A 27,816-nucleotide genomic window follows, 5' to 3' on the forward strand; every position below is an offset into this window, starting at 1 on the left:
GTTCTGCTAGTTCTAACCATGAAGTAAAGCAGGAAACAAGTAAAACTTGACTATGCTAAACCAGCAAGAGGCTTGGTTATAATGAGCAAAATACTCGTAAACATTTATTGTCCAACAAGTATAAATTGTAATAAAATCATACAGTGAAATCCTAAATAACATTAAAATGTATTGCATGTATCAACATGCATAATCCCAATGGTAATCAAAAAGTATGAGGCATGTTTAAAAGTTACCACCAACACCCCAGCTGGTGGGCTCAGTGGTTGAGCATCAACCTATGAACCAGGATGTCACAGTTTGATTCCCCAGTAGGGGGCGTGCAGGAGGCAGTCAATAACACTGATGTTTCTGTTTCTGATCAATAAAAATTTTAATACAACTTACAAACAATACTACATATTTATGTACCAAGAACATGAAAACCACATCCATATGTATGAAGGGTATAAAAACTCATGCATGAGTATAACTAGTACATGACGTTCAGGATGAGCTAGGGGGGCCATATGGGGACACAGCTGGGAAGAGGACTTCAACTACATTGGTGATGTTTTATTAAGCTGTACTGGGTATATGACTGTTCCTTTTAATGCTATACTGTATAATGCTTTATGATTTTTATATGTCTGAAATAGTTCACAGTAAGTTTCATAAACAACTTGTTAAATTTCACAATGCATTTGAAGGTAGGTAGCAGGGAGTCAATGACAGGCAGGCCTAATTCTACATGAAGGCTAATAACTGCTTACATGATAAGATTAAATGAGTCTTTTTGTCCCCTAATAATTTCTTCCACTGATCTGTGCATTGATTACCACAGGTTATCTCCTTATTAAATTAGTCTCCGTCTCTTATAATTAGGGTGACCATAAAATTTATCATCCAAAGTTGGACAAATTTAAGAATAATAAATTATGCTGGGCCACAGATGCAAATAAATGAGATAAACTGATTTATGGCTCTATACTTAGGATGCATATCTGTCTTGGCTGGGGAAACAATTATTACCCATCATAAAGAATTTTATTGAGCACTTACCATATACTGAAAACACTGAGAAGTCTCTGCTTTCCAGAAATTCACTGAAGGGAAGGAGGCAGATGGTAGGAAAGTGCAGGAGGAAATGGGTACACAAAGACACAATGGCGTGGCTCAGTGGTTGACCCATGAACCAGAAGGTCACAGTTTAATTCCTGGTCAGGGCACATGCCGGGTTGTGGGCTCATTCCCAGTGTGGGGCCTGCAGGAGGCAGTTGATTGATGCTTCTATCTCATCGATGTTTCTCTCCCCCTCTCCCAACCTCTCTGAAGTCAATAAAGATACAGTGGGGCCTTGACTTACGAGTGTCCCGACTAACGAATTTTTTGAGATACCAGCTGTCTCTCGGCCGATTTTTTGCATTGAGTTGACAGAGTAATTTGAGTTAACGAGCTCCTTAACGAGCTCGGTCTCAGAACGAATTAAACTCGTAAGGCAAGGCCCCACTGTATTTTTAAACTACAAAAGATAGCATAATGGAAAAGACTGATATATTTGACTACTAAAATGTTGGCAACACCATGAACAGAATTTAAAAATCGATGACAGCCGAAACCGGTTTGGCTCAGTGGATACAGCGTCGGCCTGCGGACTGAAAGGTCCCAGGTTCGATTCCGGTCAAGGGCATGTACATGGGTTGCGGGCACATCCCCAGGGGGAGATGTGCAGGAGGCAGCTGGTCGATGTTTCTCTCTCATCGATGTTTCTGACTCTCTATCCCTCTCCCTTCCTCTCTGTGAAAAATCAATAAAACATTTTTTTTTTAAAAAATCGATGACAACCCAGCTGGTGTTGCTCAGTGTTTGAGCATTGACCTAGGAACCAAAAGGTCACAGTTCAATTCCAGTCAGGGCACATGCCAGGTTGCGAGCTCATCCCCATCATGAAGCTGACAGTCTAATGGGGAAAGCAGAGAATAAATACACCAGAGAGTAAATGACATATTTTCTTCTCTGAAGAAAAATAAAGGGAAGAAAAGGGATAGAGAGTTGAGCAGGGAGCCTATTTTAGCTGGGGTGGTCTAGGAAGGCCTCTCTGAGGAGGTGACAGTTGACGTTGAAGACATGCTTGGGCCAAAACCGGTTTGGCTCAGTGGATAGAGCGTCGGCCTGCGGACTGAAAGGTCCCAGGTTCGATTCCGGTCAAGGGCATGTACCTGGGTTGCGGGCATATCCCCAGTGGGAGATGTGCAGGAGGCGGCTGATCGATGTTTCTCTCTCATCGATGTTTCTAACTATCTCTCTTCCTTCTTCTCTGTGAAAAATCAATAAAATATATTTTTTAAAAAAAAGACATGCTTGGAAGAAGTGAGGGTACATGCCACTGGGGGATCTCAAGGAAGAGAGTTCCAGGCAGAGGGAACAGCCAGTGTAAAGGGTCCCAAACACATGACACCTAGAAGGAAGAGCAGTGGAGCTCCAGGGAGAAGTACCATAGAAATTGAGGTCAGAGGAACAGGGGCCAGATCCCAGGACTTTTACTCTAAGGTGGGAAACCACCAAAGCTTATCGTGCAGAGCCGTGATCTGAAACATCTACAGCTGCTCATAGAGAGTAGGTGGGAGGGGCCAGCGTGGAGGCCCGAGAGAGCCCGAGGAGGTGGCTGCTGCTGTCTTCCAGGTAGGACACGTTTACCTGCCAGGACTTCAAAAATAGTGCCTAATAGGCTTATATATGTGCGGGCCATACAAGTCACTGTTAAAGGGATAGGGACCTGGAGGCCTGAGGTGAGCCAGAGTCGAACCCTTGAAGCTTAAGGTTTTTGTTTCGATGAGGCTAATGGTGATGGTGGTGGTGATTAGGGTTTTGTTGTCTGTTTTTCACCGTAAGCATGTATTTCTGCAATTAAAAATAAATAGCCTAGTTTTAGCGGGCACGCTTTGTCCCTTTCCCCTCCTAGACACAATCTGTAGGAACTAGAGGCATCCCATCCAGTCCTCCATGACACCCAACTTGTTCTGGTTTGCCCGGGACCTCCTCAGTTTTAGTACTGAAAGGCACATGTCCCAGGAGATCCATCCCCCTCTGTGAGCCAAATTGCTCCTTGGGCTGGGAGAGTAGAGGGCGGGGTTTCCCCAGCCTCCAGCCAATGGCAGGTCACGACCTGATGCCCAGGCCAGGTCTGTCGAGCCACCCTTCCTCTCCCTAAAAAAATCAATAAAAAAGGTCTCTCGTGTTCTGGTCTCAGCCTATCAATAACCAATGTGGCTGGACCAGCCCTTATGGTCCCTATGATTACAAGATGCCCTTCAGCAATAACCATGAGAAAACTTTAAAAAGATACAAGTTTATTACTTATAAGAACTGGAAATGACAGCACATCTGGGGCCACACAGAGATGAGAAAGCAAGAGCGAGAGCACAGTTCTGGGGTTTTACTTTTATGGGGTTGAAGGTGGAGGTCTAGGGTTTTGCAGGCTCACTATTTGGTGAATTTAAAACATAAGAGTGGGAACTTAAAATGATGAGGCACCTGGCTCTTTAGTCTGTGTTTATTGGAGACAGCTGCCTTCAAATGGATGCATCTTTGAAATGGATGCCTCAGCAATCAAAGCTTAAGTCAGGTGCTTGCAATACAAAAAAAGAAACTGTCAGGGTATACACAGCAAAGTCTTTTGCTAAATATTTTCCCTAGGTCAGTGGTTCTCAACCTTGGCTGCACATTAGAATCACCTGGGAATCTTTTTAAAATCCTGATTTCTGGGCTTCATCCTCTGGAAATTCTGTTTCTTTGTTATGGGGTGGGGCCACATGAGTCACAAAGAAACAGAATTTCCAGAGGATGAAGCCCAGAAATCAGGATTTTAAAAAGATTCCCTGGTGAAAGAGATAGACTTACAAGTCCAGGAAGTGCAGAGAACCCCAAACAAAAGGAATCCAAAGAGGAACACACCAAGACACATCATAATTAAAATGCCAAGAGCAAAAGACAAAGAGAGAATCTTAAGAGCAGCAAGAGAAAGAAACTCAGTTACCTACAAGGGAATACCCATACGACTGTCAGCTGATATCTCAACAGAAACTTTGCAGGCCAGAAGGGAGTGGCAAGAAATATTCAAAGTGATGAATGTCAAGAACCTACAACAAAGATTACTTTATCCAGCAAAGCTATCATTCAGAATTGAAGGTCAGATAAAGAGCTTCACAGATAAGGAAAGGCTAAAGGAGTTCATCACCACCAAACCAGTATTATATGAAATGCTGAAAGGTATCCTTTAAGAAGAGGAAGAAGAAGAAAAAGGTAAAGATGCTAATTATGAACAACAAATATGCATCTGTCAACAAGGGAATCTAAGAATCAAGTGAATAAATAATCTGATGAACAGAATGAACTGGTGATTATAATAGAATCAGGGACATAGAAAGGGAATGGACTCACTATTCTTGGTGGGGAAAGGGGTGTGGGAGATGCGGGAAGAGACTGGACAAAAATTGTGCACCTAGGGATGAGGACAGTGGGGGGTAAGGGCAGAGGGTGGGGTGGGAACTGGGTGGAGGGGAGCTATGGGGGGAAAAAAGAGGAACAAATGTAATAATCTGAACAATAAAGATTTACTAAAATAAAAAAAAGAAGTACAAATTGATAGTTACAGAATAGTCACAGAGATGTAAATTACAGCATAGGGAATATACTCACTAATCCTATATAATAAAAGGCTAATATGCAAATAGACCAAACGGCAGAACAACCAAAGAACCAGTCGCTATAACATGTGCTGGCCACCAGAAGACGTGCGCAGAACATGGTGAGCATCTGCCACATCTGGATGGTGGAGCAGGTGAGTGGGGGCACCAGACCAAGGCAGGTGCTGGTCACTGTCATCAGGGCAATCCTCTGGTGGTTACTGAAAATTCTTTGCTCCTACGTGCCACGGTCCTGCCCTGCACTCTCACCTGCTGCTGGTGTTGAAGCTGCCACTTGCACCCACTGCCAGGGCTGGCCTCACTCGCACCCACGGCCGGCGCCAGAGCGGCTGCTCACACCCACTGCCAGTGCCCAGTGCCATCAGTGGGTACGAGCGGTGGCTGCCAGCCCTGATCGCCCCTGAGGGCTTCTCCACCTCCCCTTGCTTCTGAGGGGTGATTGGGGCAGCAGTCACCACTCACACCCACTGCTGGCACTGGCCCCAGTCGCTCCGCACTGTCAGCAGGTGTTAGTGGGGCCGGCACTGGCAGTGTGTGGGAGCAGTGGCAGCAGGAGCAGGGCTGCCAGCAGACAGAGGACCAGGGGCCATGGTGGGAGGGGCCAGGCAGGGGCGCGGAGGATCAGCCGAGACCTGCCCCTGTGCCTACCGCAGCCTTGCAGCCCACAGTTCCTTTCAAGGTGCACGAATTCATGCATTGGGCCCCTAGTATATAGTCAATAATATTGTAATAACTATGTATGATGCTAGGTGGGTAATTGAAATATCAGGGACGCCACTCTGTAAAGTACATGATTGTCTAACCACTTTGCATCTGAAACTAATACAGAATAATATTGAATGTAAACTGCAATTGAAAACAAATTTTTTTAAAGAAATACAATTGATTTTTTTATTAAACATAAATCCTGCAACCTAGCTAACCTCAGGATATTTTAGACTTTTATAGATTCCATAAGATTTTCTACATAGTCAAGCATATTTTGTGCAAGTAAAGACAGTTTTACTTCTTCCTTTCCAGTTGGTCTGCCTTTTATTTCTTTTTCTTGCTCTATTGCCCTGGCTGAACCTCCAGTAAAATGTTAAACAGAAATGGTGGGAGTAAATATCCTTGACTTTTTCCTGATCTTAGGGTGAAAACACGATTTTACCTTTAAGAATGAAATAAACTATAGTTTTATGTAGGTTCCCTTTATCAGGTTGAGGAAGCCCCCAATTTTTTAATTTTCTAAGAGATTATATTTTGTTTCCTTTTCTTTAATCAGAAATGGATGTTGGATTTTTTCAAATGCTTTACTGGCATCAGTTTAGATGATCATATGGTTTTTCTTTCTTAGTTTGATAAGATGGTGAATTACAATGATTGGTTTTCAAATGTTAAACCAACAACATATTCCTGGGATTAAACCCCATTTGGTCATAATGTATTATCATTTTTATATATTGTATTGGACTTGATTTGCAAAAATTTTGTTTAAAACTCATCTATATATGTAAAAGGCTAATATGCTAAGTGTCCCACTGCCTGACTGATCACTATGACACACACTGACCACCAGGGGGCAAACAACGCAGGAGCTGCCTAGTTGCTGTGATTTGGCAGCAGTGGTTCTCTGGTTCTCTGGTGATGCACCCTGAAACCAGAGAGGAGGGCCCTCGTGGGGCCGTGTGATTCCACCTTCAGCCATGGGTTATGTTGCTGTTGGGGCACAGTCAGCCCCGAATTTGGTTTACTGCACACTTGCCTTGCATTCCACACCCTGTACGACAGCAACTTTTCAGAGTGCCCTCTTGCACTCCGGGACTCCTCAGGGGATGTCAGAGAGCTGGTTTCAGCCCCATCCCCGCAGGCCAGGCCAAGTGACCCCACCTGCTGGAGGGACACCCACCCCCTCACTCTACAGACACCAGGGAGGGACCATGGGAGGTTGGCTCCAGGGCGTGTCAGGCCCATCTCACCCAGTCCCGCCCTGCCAGCCACCTTTTAATTAATTTCCTTTCAATGTGCATGAATCCGTGCACCAGGTCACTAGTATATCTATGTTTATGAGGGATAGTTGATCTGTAGTTTTCTTGTAATATCTTTGTCTGTTTTTATTTATTTTTTTAAATATACAATTGACTCTTTTTTATTGCTTAAAGTATTACAAAGAGTATTACATATGTTTCCTTGCCCTGCCCCCTTGACATTCCCCTGGCCTCCCCTACCCCCCAGTGTCTTGTGTCCATTGGTTATGCTTATATGCATGGATACAAGTCCTTCGGTTGATCTCTTACCCCCTCTCTCCTGCCCCCCAACCCTCCCCGGACTTCCCACTGTAGTTTGACAGTCTGTTCAATGCTGCTGTGCCTCTGTATCTATTTTTGTTCGTCCGTTTATAATGTTCTTTATTATCCATGAATGAGTGAGATCATGTGGTATTTTTCTATCATTGACTGGCTTATTTCACTTAGCATAATGCTCTCCAGTTCCACCCATGCTGTTGCAAATGGTAAGAATTCCTTCTTTTTTACAGCAGCATAGTATTCCATTGTGTAGATGTACCACAGTTTTCTAATCCATTCATCTGCTGATGGGTACTTAGGCTGTTTCCAGATCTTCGCTATGGTGAATTGTGCTGCTATGAACATAGGGGTACATATGTCCTTTCTGATTGGTGTTTCTGGTTTCTTGGGATATATTCCTAGAAGTGGGATCACTGGGTCAAATGGGAGTTCCATTTCTAACTTTTTGAGGAAACTCCATACTGTCTTCCATAGTGGCTGCACCAGTCTGCATTCCCACCAGCAGTGCACAAGTGTTCCCTTTTCTCCTCATCCTCGCCAGCACTTGTCATTTGTTGATTTGTTGATGATAGCCAGTCTGACAGGTGTGAGATGGTACCTCATTGTTGTTTTGATTTGCATTTCTCGGATGATTAGTGACTTTGAGCATGTTTTCATATGTCTCTTGGCTTTCTGAATGTCCTCTTTGAAAAGTGTCTATTTAGGTCCTTTGCCCATTTTTTGATTGGATTGTTTATCTTCCTTTTGTTAAGTTGTATGAGTTCCCTGTAAATGTTGGAGATTAAACCCTTATCAGTGATAGCATTGGTGAATATGTTCTCCCATGCAGTGGGCTTTCTTGTTGTTTTGTTGATGGTTTCTTTTGCTGTGCAGAAGCTTTTTATTTTGATGTAGTCCCATTTGTTTATTTTCTCTTTAGTTTCCAATGTCCTAGGAGCTGTATCAGTGAAGAAATTGCTTCGGCATATGTCTGAGATTTTGTTGCCTTTGGATTCCTCTAGTATTTTTATGGTTTCCCGTCTTACATTTAAGTCCTTTATCCATTTTGAGTTTATTTTTGTGTATGGTATAAGTTGGTGGTCTAGTTTCAGTTTTTTGCATGTATCTGTCCAATTTTCCCAACACCATTTATTGAAGAGACTGTCTTGACTCCATTGTATGTTCTTGCCTCCTTTGTCAAATATTAATTGAGCATATTGGTTCGGGTCGATTTCTGGGTTCTCTATTCTATTCCATTGATCTATATGTCTGTTCTTGTGCCAGTACCAGGAAGTTTTGAGAACAGTGGCTTTGTAATACAGCTTGATATCAGGTATTGAGATCCCACCTGCTTTGTTCTTCTTTCTTAGGATCGCTGCAGCTATTCGGGGTCTTTTTTTTATTCCAGATGAATTTTTGGAGAGTTCGTTCTAGATCTGTGAAATATGCCGTTGGTATTTTAATGGGAAGTGGGTTGAATTTATAGATTGCTTTGGGTAGTATGGACATTTTAAATGATGTTGATTCTACCAATCCATGAACATGGTATGTTCTTCCATCTGTATATGACTTCCTCTATCTCATTTTTCAACGTCCTGTAGTTTTCTGAGTAGAGGTCTTTTACCTCTTTAGCTAAGTTTATTCCTAGGTATCTTAATTTTTTTGGTGCGATGGTAAATGGGATTGCTTTTTTAGTCTCTCTTTCTGTAAGTTCACTATTGGGGTATAGAAATGCCATAGATTTCTTGGCGTTAATTTTGTATCCTGCTACATTGCCAAATTCATTTATCAAGTCTAATAGTTTTTTGATGGAGTCTTTAGGGTTTTTTATGTACAATATCATGTCATCTGCAAATAAGGACAGTTTTACTTCTTCTTTTCCAATTTGGATGCCTTTTATTTCTTCTTCTTGTCTAATTGCAATGGCTAGTACTTCCAGTACTATGTCGAACAGGAGTGGTGAGAGTGGGCATCCCTGTCTTGTTCCTGTTCTTAGGGGAAATGGTGTTAGTTTTTGCCCATTGAGTATGATGTTGGCTGTGGGTTTGTCATATATGGCTTTTATTATGTTGAGGTATGATCCTTCTATTCCCACCTTGCTGAGAGTTTTTATCAGAAATGGGTGTTGGATTTTATCATATGCCTTTTCTGCATCAATTGATATGGCCATGTGGTTTTTTTCTCTCAATTTGTTTATGTGATGTATCACATTTATTGATTTGCGGATATTGTGCCATACTTGTATCCCTGGGATAAATCCTACTTGGTCATGGTGTATGATCTTTCTGATGTACTGCTGGATCCGATTTGCTAGGATTTTGTTGAGGATTTTGGCATCTATGTTCATGAGGGATATTGGCCTGTAATTCTCTTTCATTGTGTTGTCTTTATCTGGTTTTGGTATGAGGGTGATCCTGGCTTCATAGAATGAGCTTGGAAGTGTTCCTTCCTCTTGAATTTTTTGGAATAGTCTGAGGAGGATAGGTTTTAGTTCTTCCTTGAATGTTTGGTAAAACTCCCCTCTGAAGCCATCTGGCCCTGGGCTTTTGTTTGCTGGAAGCTTTTTGATGACTGCTTCAATTGCATAGTTATTGGCCTATTGAGATTTTTAGATTCTTCCTGATTGAGTTTTGGAAGGTTGTATTTTTCTAGGAATATGTCCATTTCCTCCAGGTTGTCTAGTGTGTTGGAGTAGAGTTGTTCATAGTATTTTTTAACAATCATTTGTATTTCTGTGGAGCCTGTTGTAATTTCGCCTCTATCATTTCTGATTTTGTTTATTTGGGTCCTCTTTCTTTGCTTCTTGGTGAGCCTGGCTAGAGGTTCATCAACCTTGTTTATCCTTTCAAAGAACCAGCTCTTGGTTTCATTGATCTTATGTATTGTTGTGTTTTTTTGGTCTTTATGTCATTTATTTCTGCTCTGATCTTTATTATCTCCTTCCTTCTGTTCACTCTGGGCTTTTCTTGTTGCTCTCTTTCTAATTCTTTGAGATGTAGAGTTAGATGATTTACTACCATTTTTTCTTCTTTTTTGAGGTAGGCCCCCTGTAGCGCTATAAACTTCCCCCTCAGGACTGCTTTCATTGTGTCCCATAGGTTTTGGATTGTTGTGTTTTCATTGTCATTAGTTTCCAGGATGTTTTTAATTTCTTCTTTGATCTCATTAGTAACCCAATCAATATTTAATAACTTGCTATTCAGCTTCCAAGTGTTTGAGTGTTTTGGATTGTTTTTATTGTAGTTTATTTCTAATATTATGCCATTGTGGTCTGAGAAGATGCTTGGTATGATTTCAATCTTCTTGAATTTGGGGAGACTTTGCTTGTGACCCAATATGTGGTCTATTGTCTATTCTTGAAAATGTTCCATGTGCACTTGAGAAGAACGTATATTCTGCGGCTTTGGGGTGAAATGTTCTGAAGATGTCAAGTAAGTCCATCTGATCTAGTGAGTCATTTAGGATTGCTGATTCTTTGCTGATTTTTTGTCTAGAGGATTTATCCAGTGATGTCAGTGGTTTATTAAAGTCCCCTACTATGATTGTATTGTTGTCTATCTCTCCCTTGATATATTCCAGGAGATTTTTTATGTATTTTGGTGCTCCTACATTGGGTGCATATATATTTATCAGGGTTATATCCTCGTGTTGTATCGATCCCTTTAGTATTATGAAGTGGCCTTCTATACCTCTTGTTATGGCCTTCACTTTGAGGTCTATTTTGTCTGATATAAGTATTGCTACCCCAGCTTTTTTTTCTTTTCATTTCCATTTGCCTGAAAGATATTTTTCCATCCCTTCACTTTCACTCTGTGTGAGTCCCTTCTTCTGAGGTGGGTCTCTTGTAGACAGCAAATGTATGGGTCATGTTTTTTTATCCATTCAGCCACTTGATGTCTTTTGGTTGGAGCATTTAGTCCGTTTACGTTTAAAGTTATTATTGAAAGGTACTTGTTTGTAGCCATTTTTATTTTTGTGCCTGTTTTTTTTCTTAGCTTTTTATTTCTTCTTTTTACACTAGTCCCTTTAGTATTTCTTGCATTGCTGGCTTGGTGGTGATAAACTCCCTTAGCCTTTTTTTGTCTGTGAAGCTTCTTATTTCCCCTTCAGTTTTGAATGATAGCCTTGCTGGATAGAGTATTCTTGCGTTCAATCCCTTGCTTTGCACCACTTTGTAAATTTCTGTCCATTCTTTTCTGGCCAGATGTGTTTCTGTTGAGAAATCGTTTGATAATCTAATGGGAGATCCCTTGTATGTAACTTTCTGTCTCTCTCTTGCAGACTTTAAGATTCTCTCTTTGTCCTGAACATTTGCCATGGTAATTATGATGTGTCTTGGTGTGGGTCTTTTCGGGTTCACCTTGTTTGGGACTCTCTGGGCTTGTGTGACTTTTTTCTTCCCCACCACAGGGAAGTTTTCTGACATTACTTCTTCAAATTGGTTTTCTAATCATTGTTCCTCTTCCTGTTGTTCTGGCACCCCTATTATTTGTATGTTGCTTCGTTTCATGTTGTCCCATAGCTCCCTTAGGCTCTCCTCCTGTCTTTTAATTTTTTTCTCCAATTACAGTTCTGTTTGGGTGTGTTTTGCTTCCCTGTCTTCTAATTCGCTAATTCGGTCCTCCACTTTTCCTAGTCTACTGTTGAAACTTTCCATGGTGTTTTTTATTGCAGCTATATCACTCATTATTTCTTCTTGATTCTTACATAAGTTATTGATTTTTTCATCCATTTCTTCTTGATTCTTACATAAGTTGTTGATTTTTTCCTCCAACCGGTTTATGCACTCTAGGACCCTTGTTCTGAATTCTTTTTCTGGTATATTGCATGCCTCTGTTTCACTTAGCCGCTTTCTGGCGATTTCTCCTTTTCTTTCCTTTGGGGGTTTTTTGTCTACCCATTTTTGGTCTCACTGACTGATCTAGATGTTGAGTCATGCAGGGGCTACTCCTTGGGTGGCAGTGGTTCCTCGGGCTGCAGTTGCTCAAGTGGTCGCAGTAGTGGCTGCTCCTCAGTTGGCAGTGGCTCCTCTGGTGGGTGCTGTTTGCAGCAGTGGTATCTCCTCTGGCTGGTAGGTGAGGCTGCTTGCACAGCTGCTGTTCCTTGGACAGAGGTGGGCTGATCACAAGGCTGCTGCTCTTCAGGTGGGGATGGGCTGAGCGTGGCTGTTGCTCCTTGGACAGGAATGGGTTGTTCACGTGGCTCCTGCTCCTAGGGTGGGCACGGACTGCTCATGTGGCTGCTGCTCCTTGGATCAGGGCTGGCTGCACACTGCTGCTGTTCCTCAGATGGGGCGGGCTGCTTGTGTGGCTGCCGCTCTTTGGACAGGGGCAGGTTGCTTACAGGGCTACCGCTCCTCGTACGGGTGCAGGCTGCTCGCACAGCTGCTGCTCCTCAGATGGGGGATGGGCTGCTTGCATGGCTGCTGCTCCTCGGGTGGGGGTGAACTGCACATGTGGCTGCTGCTCCTCAGATGGGGGCAGGATGCTCACCCAGCTGCTGCTCGTCAGACAGGTGCAGACTGCATGTGGCTGCTGCTCCTTGGACCAGTGTGGGCTGCGCAGGGCTGCCGCTCCTCAGATGTGGTTGGTCTGTCTGTTCGTGTGGCTGCTACTCCTTGGACAGGGGCGAGCTGCATGTGCAGCTGCTGCACCTCGTACAGGGTCTGTCTGCTCGTGGGGCTGCTGCTCCTTGGACAGGAGTGGGCTGCTCACATGTCTGCTGCTTGCGTGGTTGCAGTGCCCCGGGCTAAGGCGTTGGGCTGGTCAGGGGGGAGCATGCTTCAGAACTCACAGGAGCCTGCACCCAGGGTGGCTGGAGACTCGTTGACTGTGGGACCTTAGCTGAGGTAGCAGGTCCCTGGCAGGGGTGTCTGTAGAGTCCCAGGTGTTATCTGAGGGCACCCTGGGTGGGGGTGAGGCCTGGCTCCCAATTACAGCAGCTCTCCCCTTAAAAACACTAGGCTTCTGAGGACGAGCCAGATTCCTGGAACTGCTTACATGGTAGCAGAGGCTTCCTAGTTAGGCGAGCCCGTTTAGCCTGACCCTGAAGGACCTGCGGGATCTATCTGTGCCTCACTCACATACACACACACATCCCACATGACGACACACTCCTCTTTTGGCCCCTCACTGACTCACGCTCTCTCCCTCACTGCCGCCTTCTTCTTGCCTCTGTAGTTGGGTCTGGAGCAGCTGTGGGCAAACTACGGCCCGCGGGCCGGATCCGGCCTGTTTGAAATGAATAAAACTAAAAAAAAAAAAAAAGACCGTACCCTTTTATGTAATGATGTTTACTTTGAACTTATATTAGTTCACACAAACACTCCATCCATGCTTTTGTTCCGGCCCTCCGGTCCAGTTTAAGAACCCATTGTGGCCCTCGAGTCAAAAAGTTTGCTCACCCCTGGTCTGGAGTGTTATTGACCCGTTTGTGGATGGAGTTTCCTCTCCAGGTGTCTTGTTATGAGGCTCACTCTCTAGCACCTGGCCAGGCAGGATAAAATTCACCTCGACAAGACACAACACAAAGGGACCAAAGCACAAATGTACTTACGACAATAATAACCCTACTATAAGTGACCACCTGAGAAAAGAAAATTAGGGGCGAGAAAAGAGAGCATAAATTATATCGAAGAGAGTGAAAAAGATAGGAGAGAGAAAAGAAGAAGGAAGAAAAGGAGAATATATATACACACACACACACACACACACACACACACGGGAAACACCACAGAACCAATAAATAAACAGACAATAATAATTAAAAAACAATAAAATAAATACAAACACCAAGCCCCCAGCAAAGTGGGTGGGGGCAGAATCTGTAGATGCTGAGCTTATATATAGAAGATAAGGTTAAAAGTTGGATGAATATGGGGAGGATCTCAGTTCAGTATAGAGGAAGTAGAAAGGGGATGGGTGGATAAGAGTAAAGAGGAGAAAAAAGATAATAATAAATTTACAAAAAATTTGATTTCAAAAATGGTATAAAAATAGCAAATAAAAATAAAATAAAATAGAGTGATGGAAAAATAATGTGAAAAGAAATAGAAAATAAAGCAACAAATAAAAACAGGAAAACAAAGAAAAAAAGAGATAACAAAGTAATAAAAAAATAAAAATAAAAAAGTGAAGTGTTCCTTTGGCTGGCTTGAGATCTCAGTCTTCTGTACTGTAGTGTTTCTCAGGATCCTTCTTTGTCTGTTTTTAAAATAGACTTTTTTGTTAAGGCAGTTTTAGGTTCATAACAAAATTGAGCAGAAGGTACAGCGATTTCCCTTATGCCTCCTGCCTCCACATGCATAGCCTCCTCCATCTTCAACATCCTGTACCAGAGTGGTACATTTGTTACAGTTGATGAACCTACATTGAGACATTATGATCCCTCAAGTCCATAATTTACATTAGAGTTCACTCTATGAGTAGTAAATTCTATAGATTTGGACAAATGTATAAGACATGCATCTACTACAGTATTACACAGAATAGTTTCACTGCCCTAAAAATCCCCTGTGCTCTGCCTATAAACTTGTTTGCTTTTAAGTTTGCTGTGCCCTAGCCCCTAGAAGCCACTGATCTTTTTACTGTCTCCATCGTTTTGCCTTTTTGAGAATGTCACAGAGTTGGAACAATACAGTATATAACCTTTCCAGGTCAGCTTCTTTTACTTACTAGTAGTACTAGTATTTCAAGTTCCTCCATGTATTTTCATGGCTTGATGGCTCATTTCTATTTAGCACTGATTGATATTAGATTGGATGTACTACAGTTTATTTATCCATTCACCACTGAAGGACATCTTGGTTGCTTCCAAGTTTGCACAATTATGAATAAAGCTGCTACAAATATCCATGAGCAGATTTTTGTGTGGGCATAGTTTTCAAATTTCTTTGGGTAAATACCAAGGAGCACAATTGCTGGATGGTATGTTGAGTATGTGTCATCTTCTAAGAAGCTGTCACATGTCTTAGGGAGCAGTGTCAGTGTTCTAGATTGTGGCTGTTCTAATAGCTGTGTAAGGTATCTTGTTTTCATTTGCATTTCACCAGGACACAGGATGTGGAGCATCCTTTCATATGCTTATTTGCCATCTGTTTATCTTCTTTGGTGAGGTGCCTAAGATTTTTGGCTCATTTTTAATTGGGTTTTTTTTCTACTATTAAGTTTTAAGTATTCTTAGTATATTTTGGATATCAGTCCTTTTCAGATATGTCTTTTGCAAATATTTTCTCCCAGTTTATGGCTGGTCTTTTCATTCTCCTGACAGTGTCTTTCACAGACCAGACTTTTTTGATTTTAATGAAATCCAGTTTATCAATTATTTCTTTCATGGATTGTGCCTTTGGTGTTGCATCTAAAATGTCATTGCCAGTCAGTCGGTGTGGCTCAGTGGATTAAATGTCATCCCATACACCAAGAGGTCGCTGGTTTCGTTCCTGGTCAGAGCACATGCCCAGGTTGTGGACTTGACCCCAGTAGGGGGTGTGCAGGAACCAGCCAATCAATGTGATGTCTCTCTTTCATTGATCCCTTCCTCTCTCTCTAATATTAACTTTTAAAAGCATATTTAAATATATACACTAAAAGAGTCATTGCCAAACACAAGGTTACCTAGATTTTCTCCTTTGGTATCTTTTAAAAGTTTTATAGTTTTGCATTTTACATTTGGGACTATAATTCATTCTGAGTTAATTTTTTATTGAATTTATTGGGGTAACATTGGTTCACACAACCATACAGGTTTCAAGTGTACAACTAGACAAAACATCTAGCCCTAATTGGTTAGGCTCAGTGGATAGAGTGTCGGCCTGCAGACTGAAGGGTCCCAGGTTTGATTCCGGTCAAGGGCATGTACCTTGGTTGTGGGCACATCCCCAGTAGAGGGTGTGCAGGAGGAAGCTGATCGGTGTTTCCTCTCATTGATGTTTCTAATTCTCTATCCCTCTCCCTTCCTCTCTGTAAAAAATCAATAAAATATATTTTTTTAGCCCTAACCAGTTTGGCTCAGTGGATAGAGCGTCGGCCTGCGGACTGAAAGTTCCCAGGTTCGATTCCAGTCAAGGGCATGTACCTTGGTTGCGGGCACATCCCCAGTAGGAGATGTGCAGGAGGCAGCTGGTCGATGTTTCTCTCTCATCGATGTTTCTAACTCTCTATCCCTCTCCCTTCCTCTCTGTAAAAATTCAATAAAATATATTTTTAAAAATATATATATTAAAAAAAAAACACACATCTACACACTGCATCATGTGCCCATCGTCCAAAGCCAAGTCTATTTCAATCCCCATTTCCCCCTTTTTCCCACCTTCACCCAGCCCCCACCTCCCTTCCACTCTGGCTATCACCACACTGTTGTCTGTTACAAATATATGTGTGTGTGTGTGTGTGTGTGTGTGTGTGTGTTTGCTTAATCTCTTTACCTTCTTTCATTCAGCCCCCCAAACCCTCTCCACTCTGACAGCTGTCAGTCTATTCCATGTATCCATGCCTCTGGTTCTATTTTGTTCATCAGTTTATTTTGTTCATTAGATTCCACATATAAGAGAGATCATGTGATTTTTTTACTAAGTGAAAATCTTTATTTTTCTTTATTGATTAAGGTATTACATTCATCTCCTTATCTCCCCATTGCCCCCTCACCCCCTGCTCCTACCCTCACCCTGCCCCTAGTGTCTGTGTCTATTGGTTATGCTTATATGCATCCATACAAGTCCTTTGGTTGATCGAGATCATGTGATATTTGTCTTTGTCTGACTGGCTTATTTCGCTTAGCATAGTACTCTCCAGGCCCCTCCTTGCTGTTGCAAAGGGTAAGAGCTCCTTCTTTTTTATAGCTGCATAGTATTCCATGGTATAGATGTACCACAGCTTTTTATCCATTTGTCTACTTATGGGCACTTGGGCTGTTTCCAGATCTTGGCTATTGTAAATAATGCTGCTATGAACATAGGGGTGCATATATCCTTTCTAATTGGTGTTTTGGGATTCTAAGAATATATACCCAGGAGTAGGATCGCTAGGTCAAGAGACAGCTCCAGTTTAAATTCTTTTAGGAATCTTCTTATGGTTTTTAATAGTGGTAGCACCAGTTTGCATTCCCATCAGCAGTGTGCAAGAGTTCTAATTTCTCCACATCCTTGCAACACTTTTCTTTTGTTGTTTTGATAATAGACACCTGACAGGTGTCAGCACCTGCCAAAAAGACTTTGTTCCATTTTATTACTTTTGTACCTTTGTCAAAATAAGTTGAATATATTTAAATGGGTCTACTTTGGGGCTCTCTCTTTTCTGTTCCATTAATCTAGTTGACTATTCTTTTGCCAATACTGTCTTAATTACTGTACCTTTATAGTAAGTCTTGAAGTTGGGTAGCATCAGTCCTCCAACTCTGTTCTCCTTCAACATTGCGTTGGCTATTCTGGATCTTCTGCTTCTCCATTATACATTTCAGAATCAGTTTGTTGGTAGCCACAAAATAACCTTTTGGGATTTCTTTGTCTGGTTTTGATATTAGGATCAGGTTAATGCTGAATGCATGGAATATAATGGGTTGTGTTCCCTCCTTGTCAGGCAGAATTCTGAGATGGCACCCAAGGTTCAAAGCTCCTGGTGTTCACAAACCTTGCTGTAGTTATTTAATGAAACATGAATCAACTTGCTGCTGTAAAGGGATTTTGCAGATATAATTAAGGTCCAAAATCAGAAGGATAGGAAATGTGTGACACACTGTTGCTGGCTTGTAGACAGAGAGAGGCCACGTGACAAAGAATGTGGAGATGAGATGAGATCAGCCCCGGCTGATAGCCAGCAAGTACGTGGGAACTCCTCCTACAACTGTAAGGAACTGAATTTTGTCAATAACAAGAATGAACTTAGAAGCATATTTTCCCCAGAGCCTCCAGACAACCCCTAGATTTTAGCCTTGTTATAACCCGAGCAGAGAGCCCAGTCATTTTGTGCTGAACTTTTGACCTATAGAAACTGATATAATAAATGAATATTGATTTAGGGTATTAAATTTGTAGTTTGTTATGCAGCAATACAAATTTAATACATTCCTCTTCTTTCTCCTGGAAAAGTTTGCATACAACTGCTATTATTTCTTCCATAACTGTTTGATCAAATTCACCAGTAAAGCCATCGGTTTTCTTTGTGGGAAAGTTTTTAACTATGAAATAAATTTCTTTAAAGACATATGACTATTCAGATCGGTGATGTGTTTTTTGTTTTTTGTTTTTTTCTGGAGTGGACTTGGTAGCTTGTGTCTTTTAAGGAATGTGTCTAGTTTGCCTAAATTATCCAATTTATTACCATAAAGCTCTTTATGACATCCCCTTATTATTATACTAGAGGCCCGATGCACGAAGATTCATATAAGAGTAGGCCTTCCTTCCCCTGGCTGCGGGCACCAGCTTCCCTCTGGCACCCAGGACCTGGGCTGCTTCACTCTGGCCGTGCTGCCAGGCACCCAGAGCCAGGGCTACTTTGCTCCAGCTGCTGCCAGGCACCAGGAACCCAGGCTGCTTCTCTCCAGCCACCGCTGCCAGGCACCCAGGACCCGGGTTGCTTTGCTCTAGTCGCTGCCAGGCACCCTCTCGGGGCCGTGGCTGCTTCACTCCAGCCACCGCTGCCACCCACTCAGTTCACCATGGTTCCCCATCCAGTAGAGCGGTCATTCCAGTCGTGATGTTTTTGCCTCTAGCCTTTTGCTATATAGGATTAATTTCTGTAGGTTCTGTAGTGTTGTCATATATCTCATTCTTGATATTAGTCATTTGGGTCTTCTCTCTTTTTTCCCTTATCAATTTGGCTAGTGTTTCATTAATTTTATTGATCTTCCCAAAGAGCCCACTATTGGTTTTTAAATTTTTCTCTATAGTTTTTCCTTTGTATTTTGGCGATTTCTACTCTTATCTTTATTATTTCCTTTCTTCTGCTTACTTTGGGCTTAATTTCCACTTTTTTTTAAAATATTTTTTATTGATTAAGATATTACATATGTGTACCCTCTACCCCCCCTCCCCCCGCTCATCCCCTCACCTCCCCGTTGTCCGTGTCCATTGGTTAGGCCTATATGCTTGCATATAAGTCCTTTGGTTGATCTTTCCCCCTTGCCCCCACCCTCCCCTACCTTCCCTCCAAGGCCCGACAGTCCAATCAAAGCCTCTCCGTCTCTGGATCAGTCCTTGTTCATCAGTTTATGTTGTTCATTATATTCCACAAATAAGTGAGATCTTGTGGTATTTATCCACTCTCCAGTTCCATTGATGCTGTGGCAAATGGTAAGAGTTCCTTTTTCTTCTTCCTCTTCTTAAAGAATACCTTTCAGCATTTCATATAATGCTGGTTTGGTGGTGATGAACTCCTTTAGCTTTTTCTTATCCGTGAAGCTCTTTATCTGACCTTCCATTCTGAGTGATAGCTTTGCTGGATAAAGTAATCTTGGTTGCAGGTTCTTGCTATTCATCTCTTTGAATATTTCTTGCCACTCTCTTCTGGCCTGCATGGTTTCTGTTGAGAAATCAGCTGACAGTCGGATGGGTACTCCCTTGTAGGTAACTGACTGTCTTTCTCTTGCTGCTTTTAAGATTCTCTCTTTATCTTTTGCTCTTGGCATTTTAATTATGATGTGTCTTGGTGTGGTCCTCTTTGGATTCCTTTTGTTTGGGGTTCTCTGCGCTTCCTGGACTTATAAGTCCATTTCTTTCACCAGGTAGGGGAAGTTTTCTGTCATTATTTCTTCGAAAAGGATTTCAATATCTTGCCCTCTCTCTCCTTCTGGTACCCCTATAATTCTGATGTTGGTACGCTTGAAGTTGTCCCAGAGGTTCCTTACACTATCTTCGTATTTTTTGAATCTCTTTTCTTTTTTCTTTTTCGGTTGGGTATTTTTTGTTTCTTTGCATTTCAAATCTTTGACTTGATTCTTGGGATCCTCTTGTCTGCTGTTGGATCTCTGTAAATTATTCTTTATTTCAGTCAGTGTATGCTTAATTTCTAGTTGGTCCTTTTTCATGACCTCCGTGGTCTCACTATACTCCTTGAGGGATTCATTAAATTTATCGGCGGTTTCCATAAAATTCTTGAAAAACCTTATAAACGTGGCCTTGAACTCTATATCCAGTCGTCAGGCCTCCTCCATTTCTGCCAATTGTGACCTGTTTCTTTGTCTCCGCATTTTGGCTGCTTCCCTATGTTGATAGAGTGGCCTGCGCGCCAGGTGTCCTGTAGGGCCCAGTGGCTCAGCCTCCCCAGTTACCTGGGGTGGACACTCTTGGTGCACTCTTGGTGCCTTGGTTGTTGTAGGATCACTGAGAGGAATTGACCTCCAGTCCAATTGGCTGTGGGAAGCAGCTGTGTCTGAAGTGGGAGAATGGTCCCCCTCTGACCACTGGGTACCGTGGCTCCTGGTTCTAAGGAGGTGCTAATTCAGCCCCTGCCTGAGGCCACACAGCCGGAGCCGCCACGAAGAGGCTCAGCTGTGAAGCAATGCAAGCCGCTGCGGGGCCTTGGGCCTTCTCTTGGAAGTTCCGGGTCTGCTTGGCTGGGCTGTAGTTAGGTACATTCACATGCAAAAGCCTCTGCTGCAGCCTGGGTGGGGCGGGGTCTCAGGGAGTCAAAGGGGCGGAGAAAGAAGCTATGGCTGATTCTCCGCGCCCGGAGTCGCGTGTCTCAGTGTCCCGGTAACGGCTGCAAGCACCTCTGAGGGAAATCCGCCCTCAAGTTCGCCCGCTGCCGCCTGACAGAGTCGCCTCTCCCCGTATGAGACCTGGGTCCCCAGAGACTTCCCGGAACCGGAGTTCAGAGCAGTCGGGAGCTTGTGATTCAAAAAGACAGCCGCGTCCTCAGGTGCCACCCCCTTTCCGCGCGCGAGCCGCCGTACCTCTGCACTCAGCCTCCGCAGCTCCTCTGGCTCTCAGCGTGCTTTTCTTTCCTTCTAGTTGTAGAAATTACACTCAGCCAGCCTTCCTGTTGTTCTGGACGATGTTTGCTCCGTCCTTTGGGATAATTTTCAATTGTTGTGTGGGGCGACTATTTCCCGGTGTTTATCTATGCCGCCATCTTGGTTTCTCTCCAATTTCCACTTTTAAAAAAAATATATTTTATTGAATTTTTACAGAGAGGAAGGGAGAGGGATAGAAAGTTAGAAACAGGAGCTCCAGTGGTGCAATCGGTTAGCGCGTGGTACTTATACAGAAAGTTAGAAACATCGATCAGCTGCCTCCTGCATAACCCCCACCAGGGATGTGCCTGCAACCAAGGTACATACCCTTGACCAGAATCGAACCTGGGACCCTTCAGTTCACAGACCGACGCTCTATCCACTGAGCCAAACCAGTTAGGGCTAATTTCCACTTTTTATCATAGTTTCTTAAGGTGGAAGCTGAGGTCATTGATTTGAGACAATTCTTCTTTTCAGAAGCCATAGCTTTATTAATGCTAGAAACAGTACAAATTTCAAGCCAAGCTGCAGTTACTCTTTTGAAATACCAAAAAAGTCCTCTTTTTTGAATGGTTACATTATTAATTCCATAATAGCATGTATAACAGCGGTTCTCAACCTGTGGGTCGCGACCCCTTTGGCGGTCAAACGACCCTTTCACAGGGGTCGCCTAAGACCATCTTGCATATCAGATATTTACATAACGATTTATAACAGTAGCAACATGACAGTTATGAAGTAGCAACGATAATAATTTTATGGTTGGGTCACAACATGAGAAACTGTATTTAAAGGGCCAGAAGGTTGAGAACCACTGATGTATAATATCATTCCTGTTGCTCTTTAGGGCTGGGACTGCCTTTGCTCTCCACACATTTGCTTGTGCATGATCAGTTCTATGTCCTTAACTTCCACGCCTGTTTCATCAGCCTCTTCTTCTTCACTCTCCTCTTGTACAGTTGGAGTATCTATGTTTTTTTAAATGTTTGAGACAGCTTCACCTTGAACTTTGAATTTCCCAGAAGTTGCTAGCTGTGCTTGCTGAGATAAAGCCTCGATCTTGGCTTCCCCAAAACCTCTGTCGGTAGCTGAAGCTGGAGTCTTGTAGACATTTGGCTTTGGAATGACAAAGAGGACATTCTTAGATGTCATAGTGATCCTAGTAACCCCTATAACCTGTCAAAGACCCAGTTTGGACATAGCCTTCTGTGCCTTCTTTTCACTTCAGTTCTGTTTTGGTTTACCGGCTGGTTCTTCATCGATTTCAGCTGCTGCTGCTAGCTGAGCTTGTATGGTTGCCTGGTGGAATCTTGTTCTTTGAGCTCTGGTACTGATTCATCACTGTCAGGTTCTGTTTCAGACCCTGTCTCAGCCTGGGGCTGTGGCAACTCATTCTTGGACAGAGACTTCACCCAGCATTCTGTGCAGGCAATGCAGAACCAAGATGGCAGCGGAAAGAGAGTAAGTGGTAGCCTAATATAAGCATTTAATGTTATAAATGTCTTTTGAAGCACTGCTTTTGATGCATTCCTTACATTTTGATACATTTGTTTTCATTTTAATTCCATTCAAAATACTTTTAAATTTTCCTTATGATTTCCCTTTTGACCTTTGGTGTGCTGGTTATCAATTTATTGCCTCTCAGCTTAAAGTTCATCCTTTCTGCCTGTTCTGTGATCATGGAACATATTTGAGGTATTTTTCCTTTGCCAGCTGGCATTGAAGCTTTCTCAGGAGAGAGTGCTGAAGAGATATTGCTAGCGGAAAAGAGGTTTCCTTCCTGATTCCTGTGTGTTTGCTTGGCAGTCTCCTCCTGCATGACTTTTTCTGGCACCAGACTCTTCCGTCCCTGGTTTCTTGCAGGGCATGGCAGCCAGCAGCACCCAGTGACCAGCAGCTCTCCTCTCGCACCAGTACTCACCCCCAGGCAGCTTGGCAGCACTCTGGATACTGCAGCACTTGCAGCTTCCCCAGGGCCTGGCTCCTGCAGAGCACGGAAGCCAGCAGCTCTCTGTGAACAGCTTTCTCCCTCCCCCCAGCAGGCAGATTTCTGGCAAGTTCCAGAAGATAGATTTCCAACAGGTTGCATCAGTACCACACCACAATACTCTGTCATCTAGTGAGCTACAGTCATGCCTCTCCGACAAAATCTGGATCTCAGCTCCAGGGGCATTGTATCTTAGCCTGGGGATAGTGACTACATCTTAATTCTGTTATTCCTATGATCTTTAGAGTCTCTTTACATCTCACTAGTCAATTCCTCATAATTCTAATCCCCTGTTATACGTAATTCCTTGTATTAACTTTCCCTGTTCAAATTACTGTGTCATTCCTCTCTTCAGACAGGACACAGACAGAATTGTTACCAGGAGTGATCCCAGGAAATAGACCTGCAGAGAGAGATGCAGCTGTGGGATTGGTTCATTCACACCTCCTTCAGGCTTCAGCACAGTGCTTGCCAATGGAAAATGGATGGCTAGTAATACATGGCGAGCAGTGACATCACAATTAATCAACCTACAGTTGATTGTGATGAAGTGCTAACTGAAGCACATGCCTTGGACGCCTTAAATGGCTGCTGCACTTGACCATTATGGCAGGCATCATGGCTATAAGGACTGGGATGTGGGATTGATATTTTTTAATGCATTTGAGCAGTTCAGTCACAGTCTAAGAACCAGAGAGCTTTCGTGATGCATAAGAGAGGCTGTTCTTCGTTGTAGCTGCAGGGCTAATATTGCTGAAAATCAAACACAACGTTTAATTGAGTAGGTTGTTGAATTGCAATGACAGTTGAAGTCACAGCCTTGACACTGATAAAGAATGAAATCCCAACACTTGGAATGGGGACAACTGTTTGGTCCCAGATGAAACGGACAATCTTGAACTATCAAGTCACTCTGAGCCTCTCTTACTAAGTAGCTAGCCCTTTAGTATCTGAGACTAGCCTTTTGCTCCTTGAAAACCCTGTGATAAACTTACATGGTCCAGATGCCTTGAAAGGGGATGCTCTTTCTCCTCATGACCCACCACAACCACCCCCTATGGTCGATAGAGTCATAACTGAGGTCAAAGCTCAGCATGCAAATGCACATAATAACCAAGGAGGAAATAGGTCTTATCCACCCATCCCCTTTCTACTTCCTCTATATATATAGAGAGGGTATTTTTCCATTGATTTTTAGAGAGAAACAACGATGTGAGAGAGACACATCAATTGGTTGCCTCCCACCCACATGTGCCCAAGGTCCATGCCCTTGACCAAGAATCAAACCTGGGACTCTTCAGTTTATGGAGCCGATGCTCTATTCACTGAGTCAAACCAGCTAGGGCATGGGCTCACTCTTTTATTGGTGAGTTTAAAGCATAAAAACAATAAGAGAAAACAAGCAAGTAGCCTAAATGTTCAGTTATTGAAATCAACCAGGATCTCTAAAACAGAGGAGCCGGGGGGGGGGGGGTAGCGGGGGAAGGCACCTGGCTCTTTAGTCCTGAGGCTGGCACTGTGTTTATTGGAGACAGCTGCCTTTGAAATGAATGCATCTTTGAAATGGATGCCTCAGCAGTCAAAGCTTAAGTCAGGCACTTGCATTACAAAGGAGAAAAAAACCCAACTGTCAGGGCGCACACTAAACCTGCTACTAATATAATATTGTATGTCAGTTATACCTCAAAACATTTTTTAAAAAATGAGAGTAGTTATCTGCAAAAGAGCATACAGATTTTCTCTAAACTCCTAGAAGTTGACACTATGATTGCCTCATTTGTGCTTGCCAGAATCTTCACACAGCATTCTTATATGTCACAGACACTTGGTGTATCGTTGGATCTGCTGGGTTGTAAGGTCCAAATTCAAGAGCAGTTTGTACTGCAGTCTGAACTGCAAAGCGTGTGGGCAACTAAATGGAAACCTTTTGGGCAACTCTGTAGATGGGTTCAGAGTAGCACACTCAGATGTTACTTCCAAAATTCAAAGAAGCCTACCAAGGTGTCTTAGTCTGTTTGGGCTGCTATAACAAAATACCACAGGCCGGCATCTCTCAGTGATTGGGTGTTGACCTATGAACAAGGAGGTCACGGTTCAATTCCAGGTTGTGGGCTCGATCCCCAGTAGGGGACTTGCAGGAGGCAGCTGATCAATGATTCTCTCTCATCATTGATGTTTCTCTCTTTCTCTCTCTTCATCTCTGAAATCAATTATCTATAATAATAAAAGCATAATATGGTAATTAGACCAGACAGCTTCTGGATGAAGCTGGGGCTGTGAGGGAAGCCCAGTGCCAGGTGCCTGCTGGTGGCTGGAGGGAAGCATGGGTCCTGGGTGCCAAAGGGAAGCCAGTGCTGGTGGCTGGGGAAAGGAAGACCTAATATATATATATATATATATATATATATATATATATATATATATATATATCTCCTATATAATAAAGAGGTAATATGCAAATTGACTGTCACACCCTTGCACAAGATGGCTGCCCCCATGTGGTCAAAGATGGCTGCCCCCATGTGGTCAAAGATGGCTGCCCCCATGTGGTCACAAGATGGCCACCACAAGATGGCTGGCAGGGGAGGGCAGTTGGGGGCAACTGGATCTGGTAATGTACACCCAGCCAAGACCCTGGGCACTGGGGCCAGCTTCCTCGGCCCAGCATCCCAACCAGACTGCACCCTACCCAGGGGCCCTGCTCCAGCCCAGGTGGACCAGCCCCACCTGCCCAGGGGCCTTGGTGACTGAGGAAGAGCAGCCACTCCCAGCCCAGCCCCCTTGGACCCTGGGGACTCTGATGAGAGACGCAGGTGTAGATGGGGCTATAGGTGCATGCAAATCGACTGACTGGTTGCTATGATGTGCACTGACTAATGGGGCAGATGCTCAATGCAGGAGCTGCCCCCTGGTGGTCAGTGCACTCCCACAGGGGGAACACAGCTCAGCCAGAAGCCAGGCTCACAGCTGGCAAGCGCAACGGTGGTGGTGGGAGCCTCTCCCACCTCATGGCAACAGTAAGGAACAGTGAGCAGGCAGGTGGTAAGGAGCGAGGGGTCCCGGACTACAAGAGGGTGCAGGCCAGGCTGAGGGACCCCCCCCCCCCCGCACAAATTTCATGCACCAGGCCTCTTATGAGATACATAATAACCATACAGCCTGAAATTCCCATCATGAATGGATGTCTTGTCTGACCCACATAGCCATAAAATTAGACATGCATAGCAGCAATCTACCCTATCTAATAAAGAGGGAATATGCTAATTGACCCTCATGCCATCGCAAAGATGGCGGCACTCACAGCCAATAAGGAGGGAATATGCTAATTGATTGCCACACCCTCAAAGATGGTGGCGCCCTGTCCCCTCAGCCCCACCGGGGTGGCAGGTGCACGGCAAGACCGGGCCTGCCCCTATGCAGGCCCGGCCGCTCCACGTGCCTTCTTCCGGAGTCTCCCAGTCCCTTCAGCCCCCCAGGATCAACCCAAGGCACAGGCAAGCCTCAAATGGCAGCTTCCCAGCCTCCCAGGGTTGCCTGAGGCTCAGGAGTTACCAGGGCCAGCCGAGGTTTGCACTGCTGCAGCAGCAGCAGCAGCAGAGGTGTGATAGGGCATTGCCATCCCCTGATAGCCAGCTTGCCTCCCGCCCCTGAGGGCTCCTGGACTATGAGAGGGGGCAGGTCAGGCTGAGGGACCCCCACTTCCAGTGCATGAATTTTTATGCACTGGGCCTCTAGTTATCAAATAAAAGTGGTATAGAAGAGACCAAGTTAGGCAATTCCAGAATATACAGTAAGTTGCATGAGCAGGTGACTCAGACTCTTTTGACACCAACTCCTATTTTATTGCCTCCTCTCCTTCAATCCAAGTCTATGGTGTCCTGGGGTGTTCCTTACAAGCAGTTGACCAAGGAGGAATAAAGTTAAGCTTGTCTTATATATATGGGTCTGAATGATATGCTGGTACCATCCAAAAGTGGACAGATGCACATTACAGCTCTACTCAGGGGTGACCCTGAGTGATAATGGTGAAGGAAAATCTCACCCAGTGAGCAAAACATGGAACAGCATATTTCATTGTCCACTGTGTCTAGGCTGAGAGATGGACAGAAATATGGATATATATATATATATATATATATATATATATATATCCATGGACTTGGGAGTAACAGGACTGGAATATTAGTGACAAGGAAGTCTGGGGAAGAGAGAAGTGGATAGATCTCTGAATGGACACAGACAGTGAAGATATTTGTGCCCCATGTGAATGCCACTGGAAGGCATATAGTGCCTGGGCTCAACAACTTGAACTTCCCCTTACTGAGGATGGCATGGTTCATGCTAATGCAGACTACCAAATCTGCCATCAGCAGAGACCAAAATTGAGTCCTCAACATGGCACTATTTGCTCTGGGGTCCAGCCAGCCAGCCACTTGTGACAGGTTGCTTATATCGACCTCTTTCATCATGGAGGGGAACAGAGATTCATCTTCGTAGAAACAGACATATTTTCTGGATATGGTTTTCCCTTCCCTGCCTATAATGTTTGTGCCAGCACCACCATCTGTGGACTCTTCTACACAGCATTGCATCTGATCCAGAAACAGATTTCACAGCAAAGGAAGTGTAGTGATGGGTCCATGCCTATGGAATTAACTGGCCTCACCACAGGCCACATCATCTGGGTGCAGATGGCCTAATTGAAAGGTGGAATGGCTTTGCAGACTCTGTTATGATGCTAGTTGTGAAACAGCACCATGAAAGAATGGGGTTTTGTTTTATAGGATGTAGTATACACTTTGAATCACAGACCAATATATGGTTCTATCTTCCCCATAGTCAGTATAAATGGGTCCTGAAATTAAGGGGTAGAAGTGTGAGTGGCTCTTCTCACTAGTACACCTAATAACTCACTCATGGAATGTTTGATCCCCAT

The 27,816-nt window shown here is 43.6% G+C and overlaps 1 pseudogene across 1 annotated transcript; it reads right to left on the reverse strand.

Annotated features, from left to right (window-relative positions):
* Window positions 1-21,736: 21,736 nt before the first annotated feature.
* On the reverse strand, window positions 21,737-27,816 carry LOC308511935 (nascent polypeptide-associated complex subunit alpha-like; annotated as a pseudogene). Its single transcript has 3 exons — window positions 27,795-27,816; window positions 22,728-22,877; window positions 21,737-22,313 (listed from the first exon to the last, which is right to left on the reverse strand). The product of its transcript is annotated as a nascent polypeptide-associated complex subunit alpha-like (transcript).

The sequence above is a fragment of the Myotis nattereri genome, assembly GCF_964212035.1.
Source record: "Myotis nattereri genome assembly, chromosome: X".
NCBI classification, from domain to species: domain Eukaryota; kingdom Metazoa; phylum Chordata; class Mammalia; order Chiroptera; family Vespertilionidae; genus Myotis; species Myotis nattereri.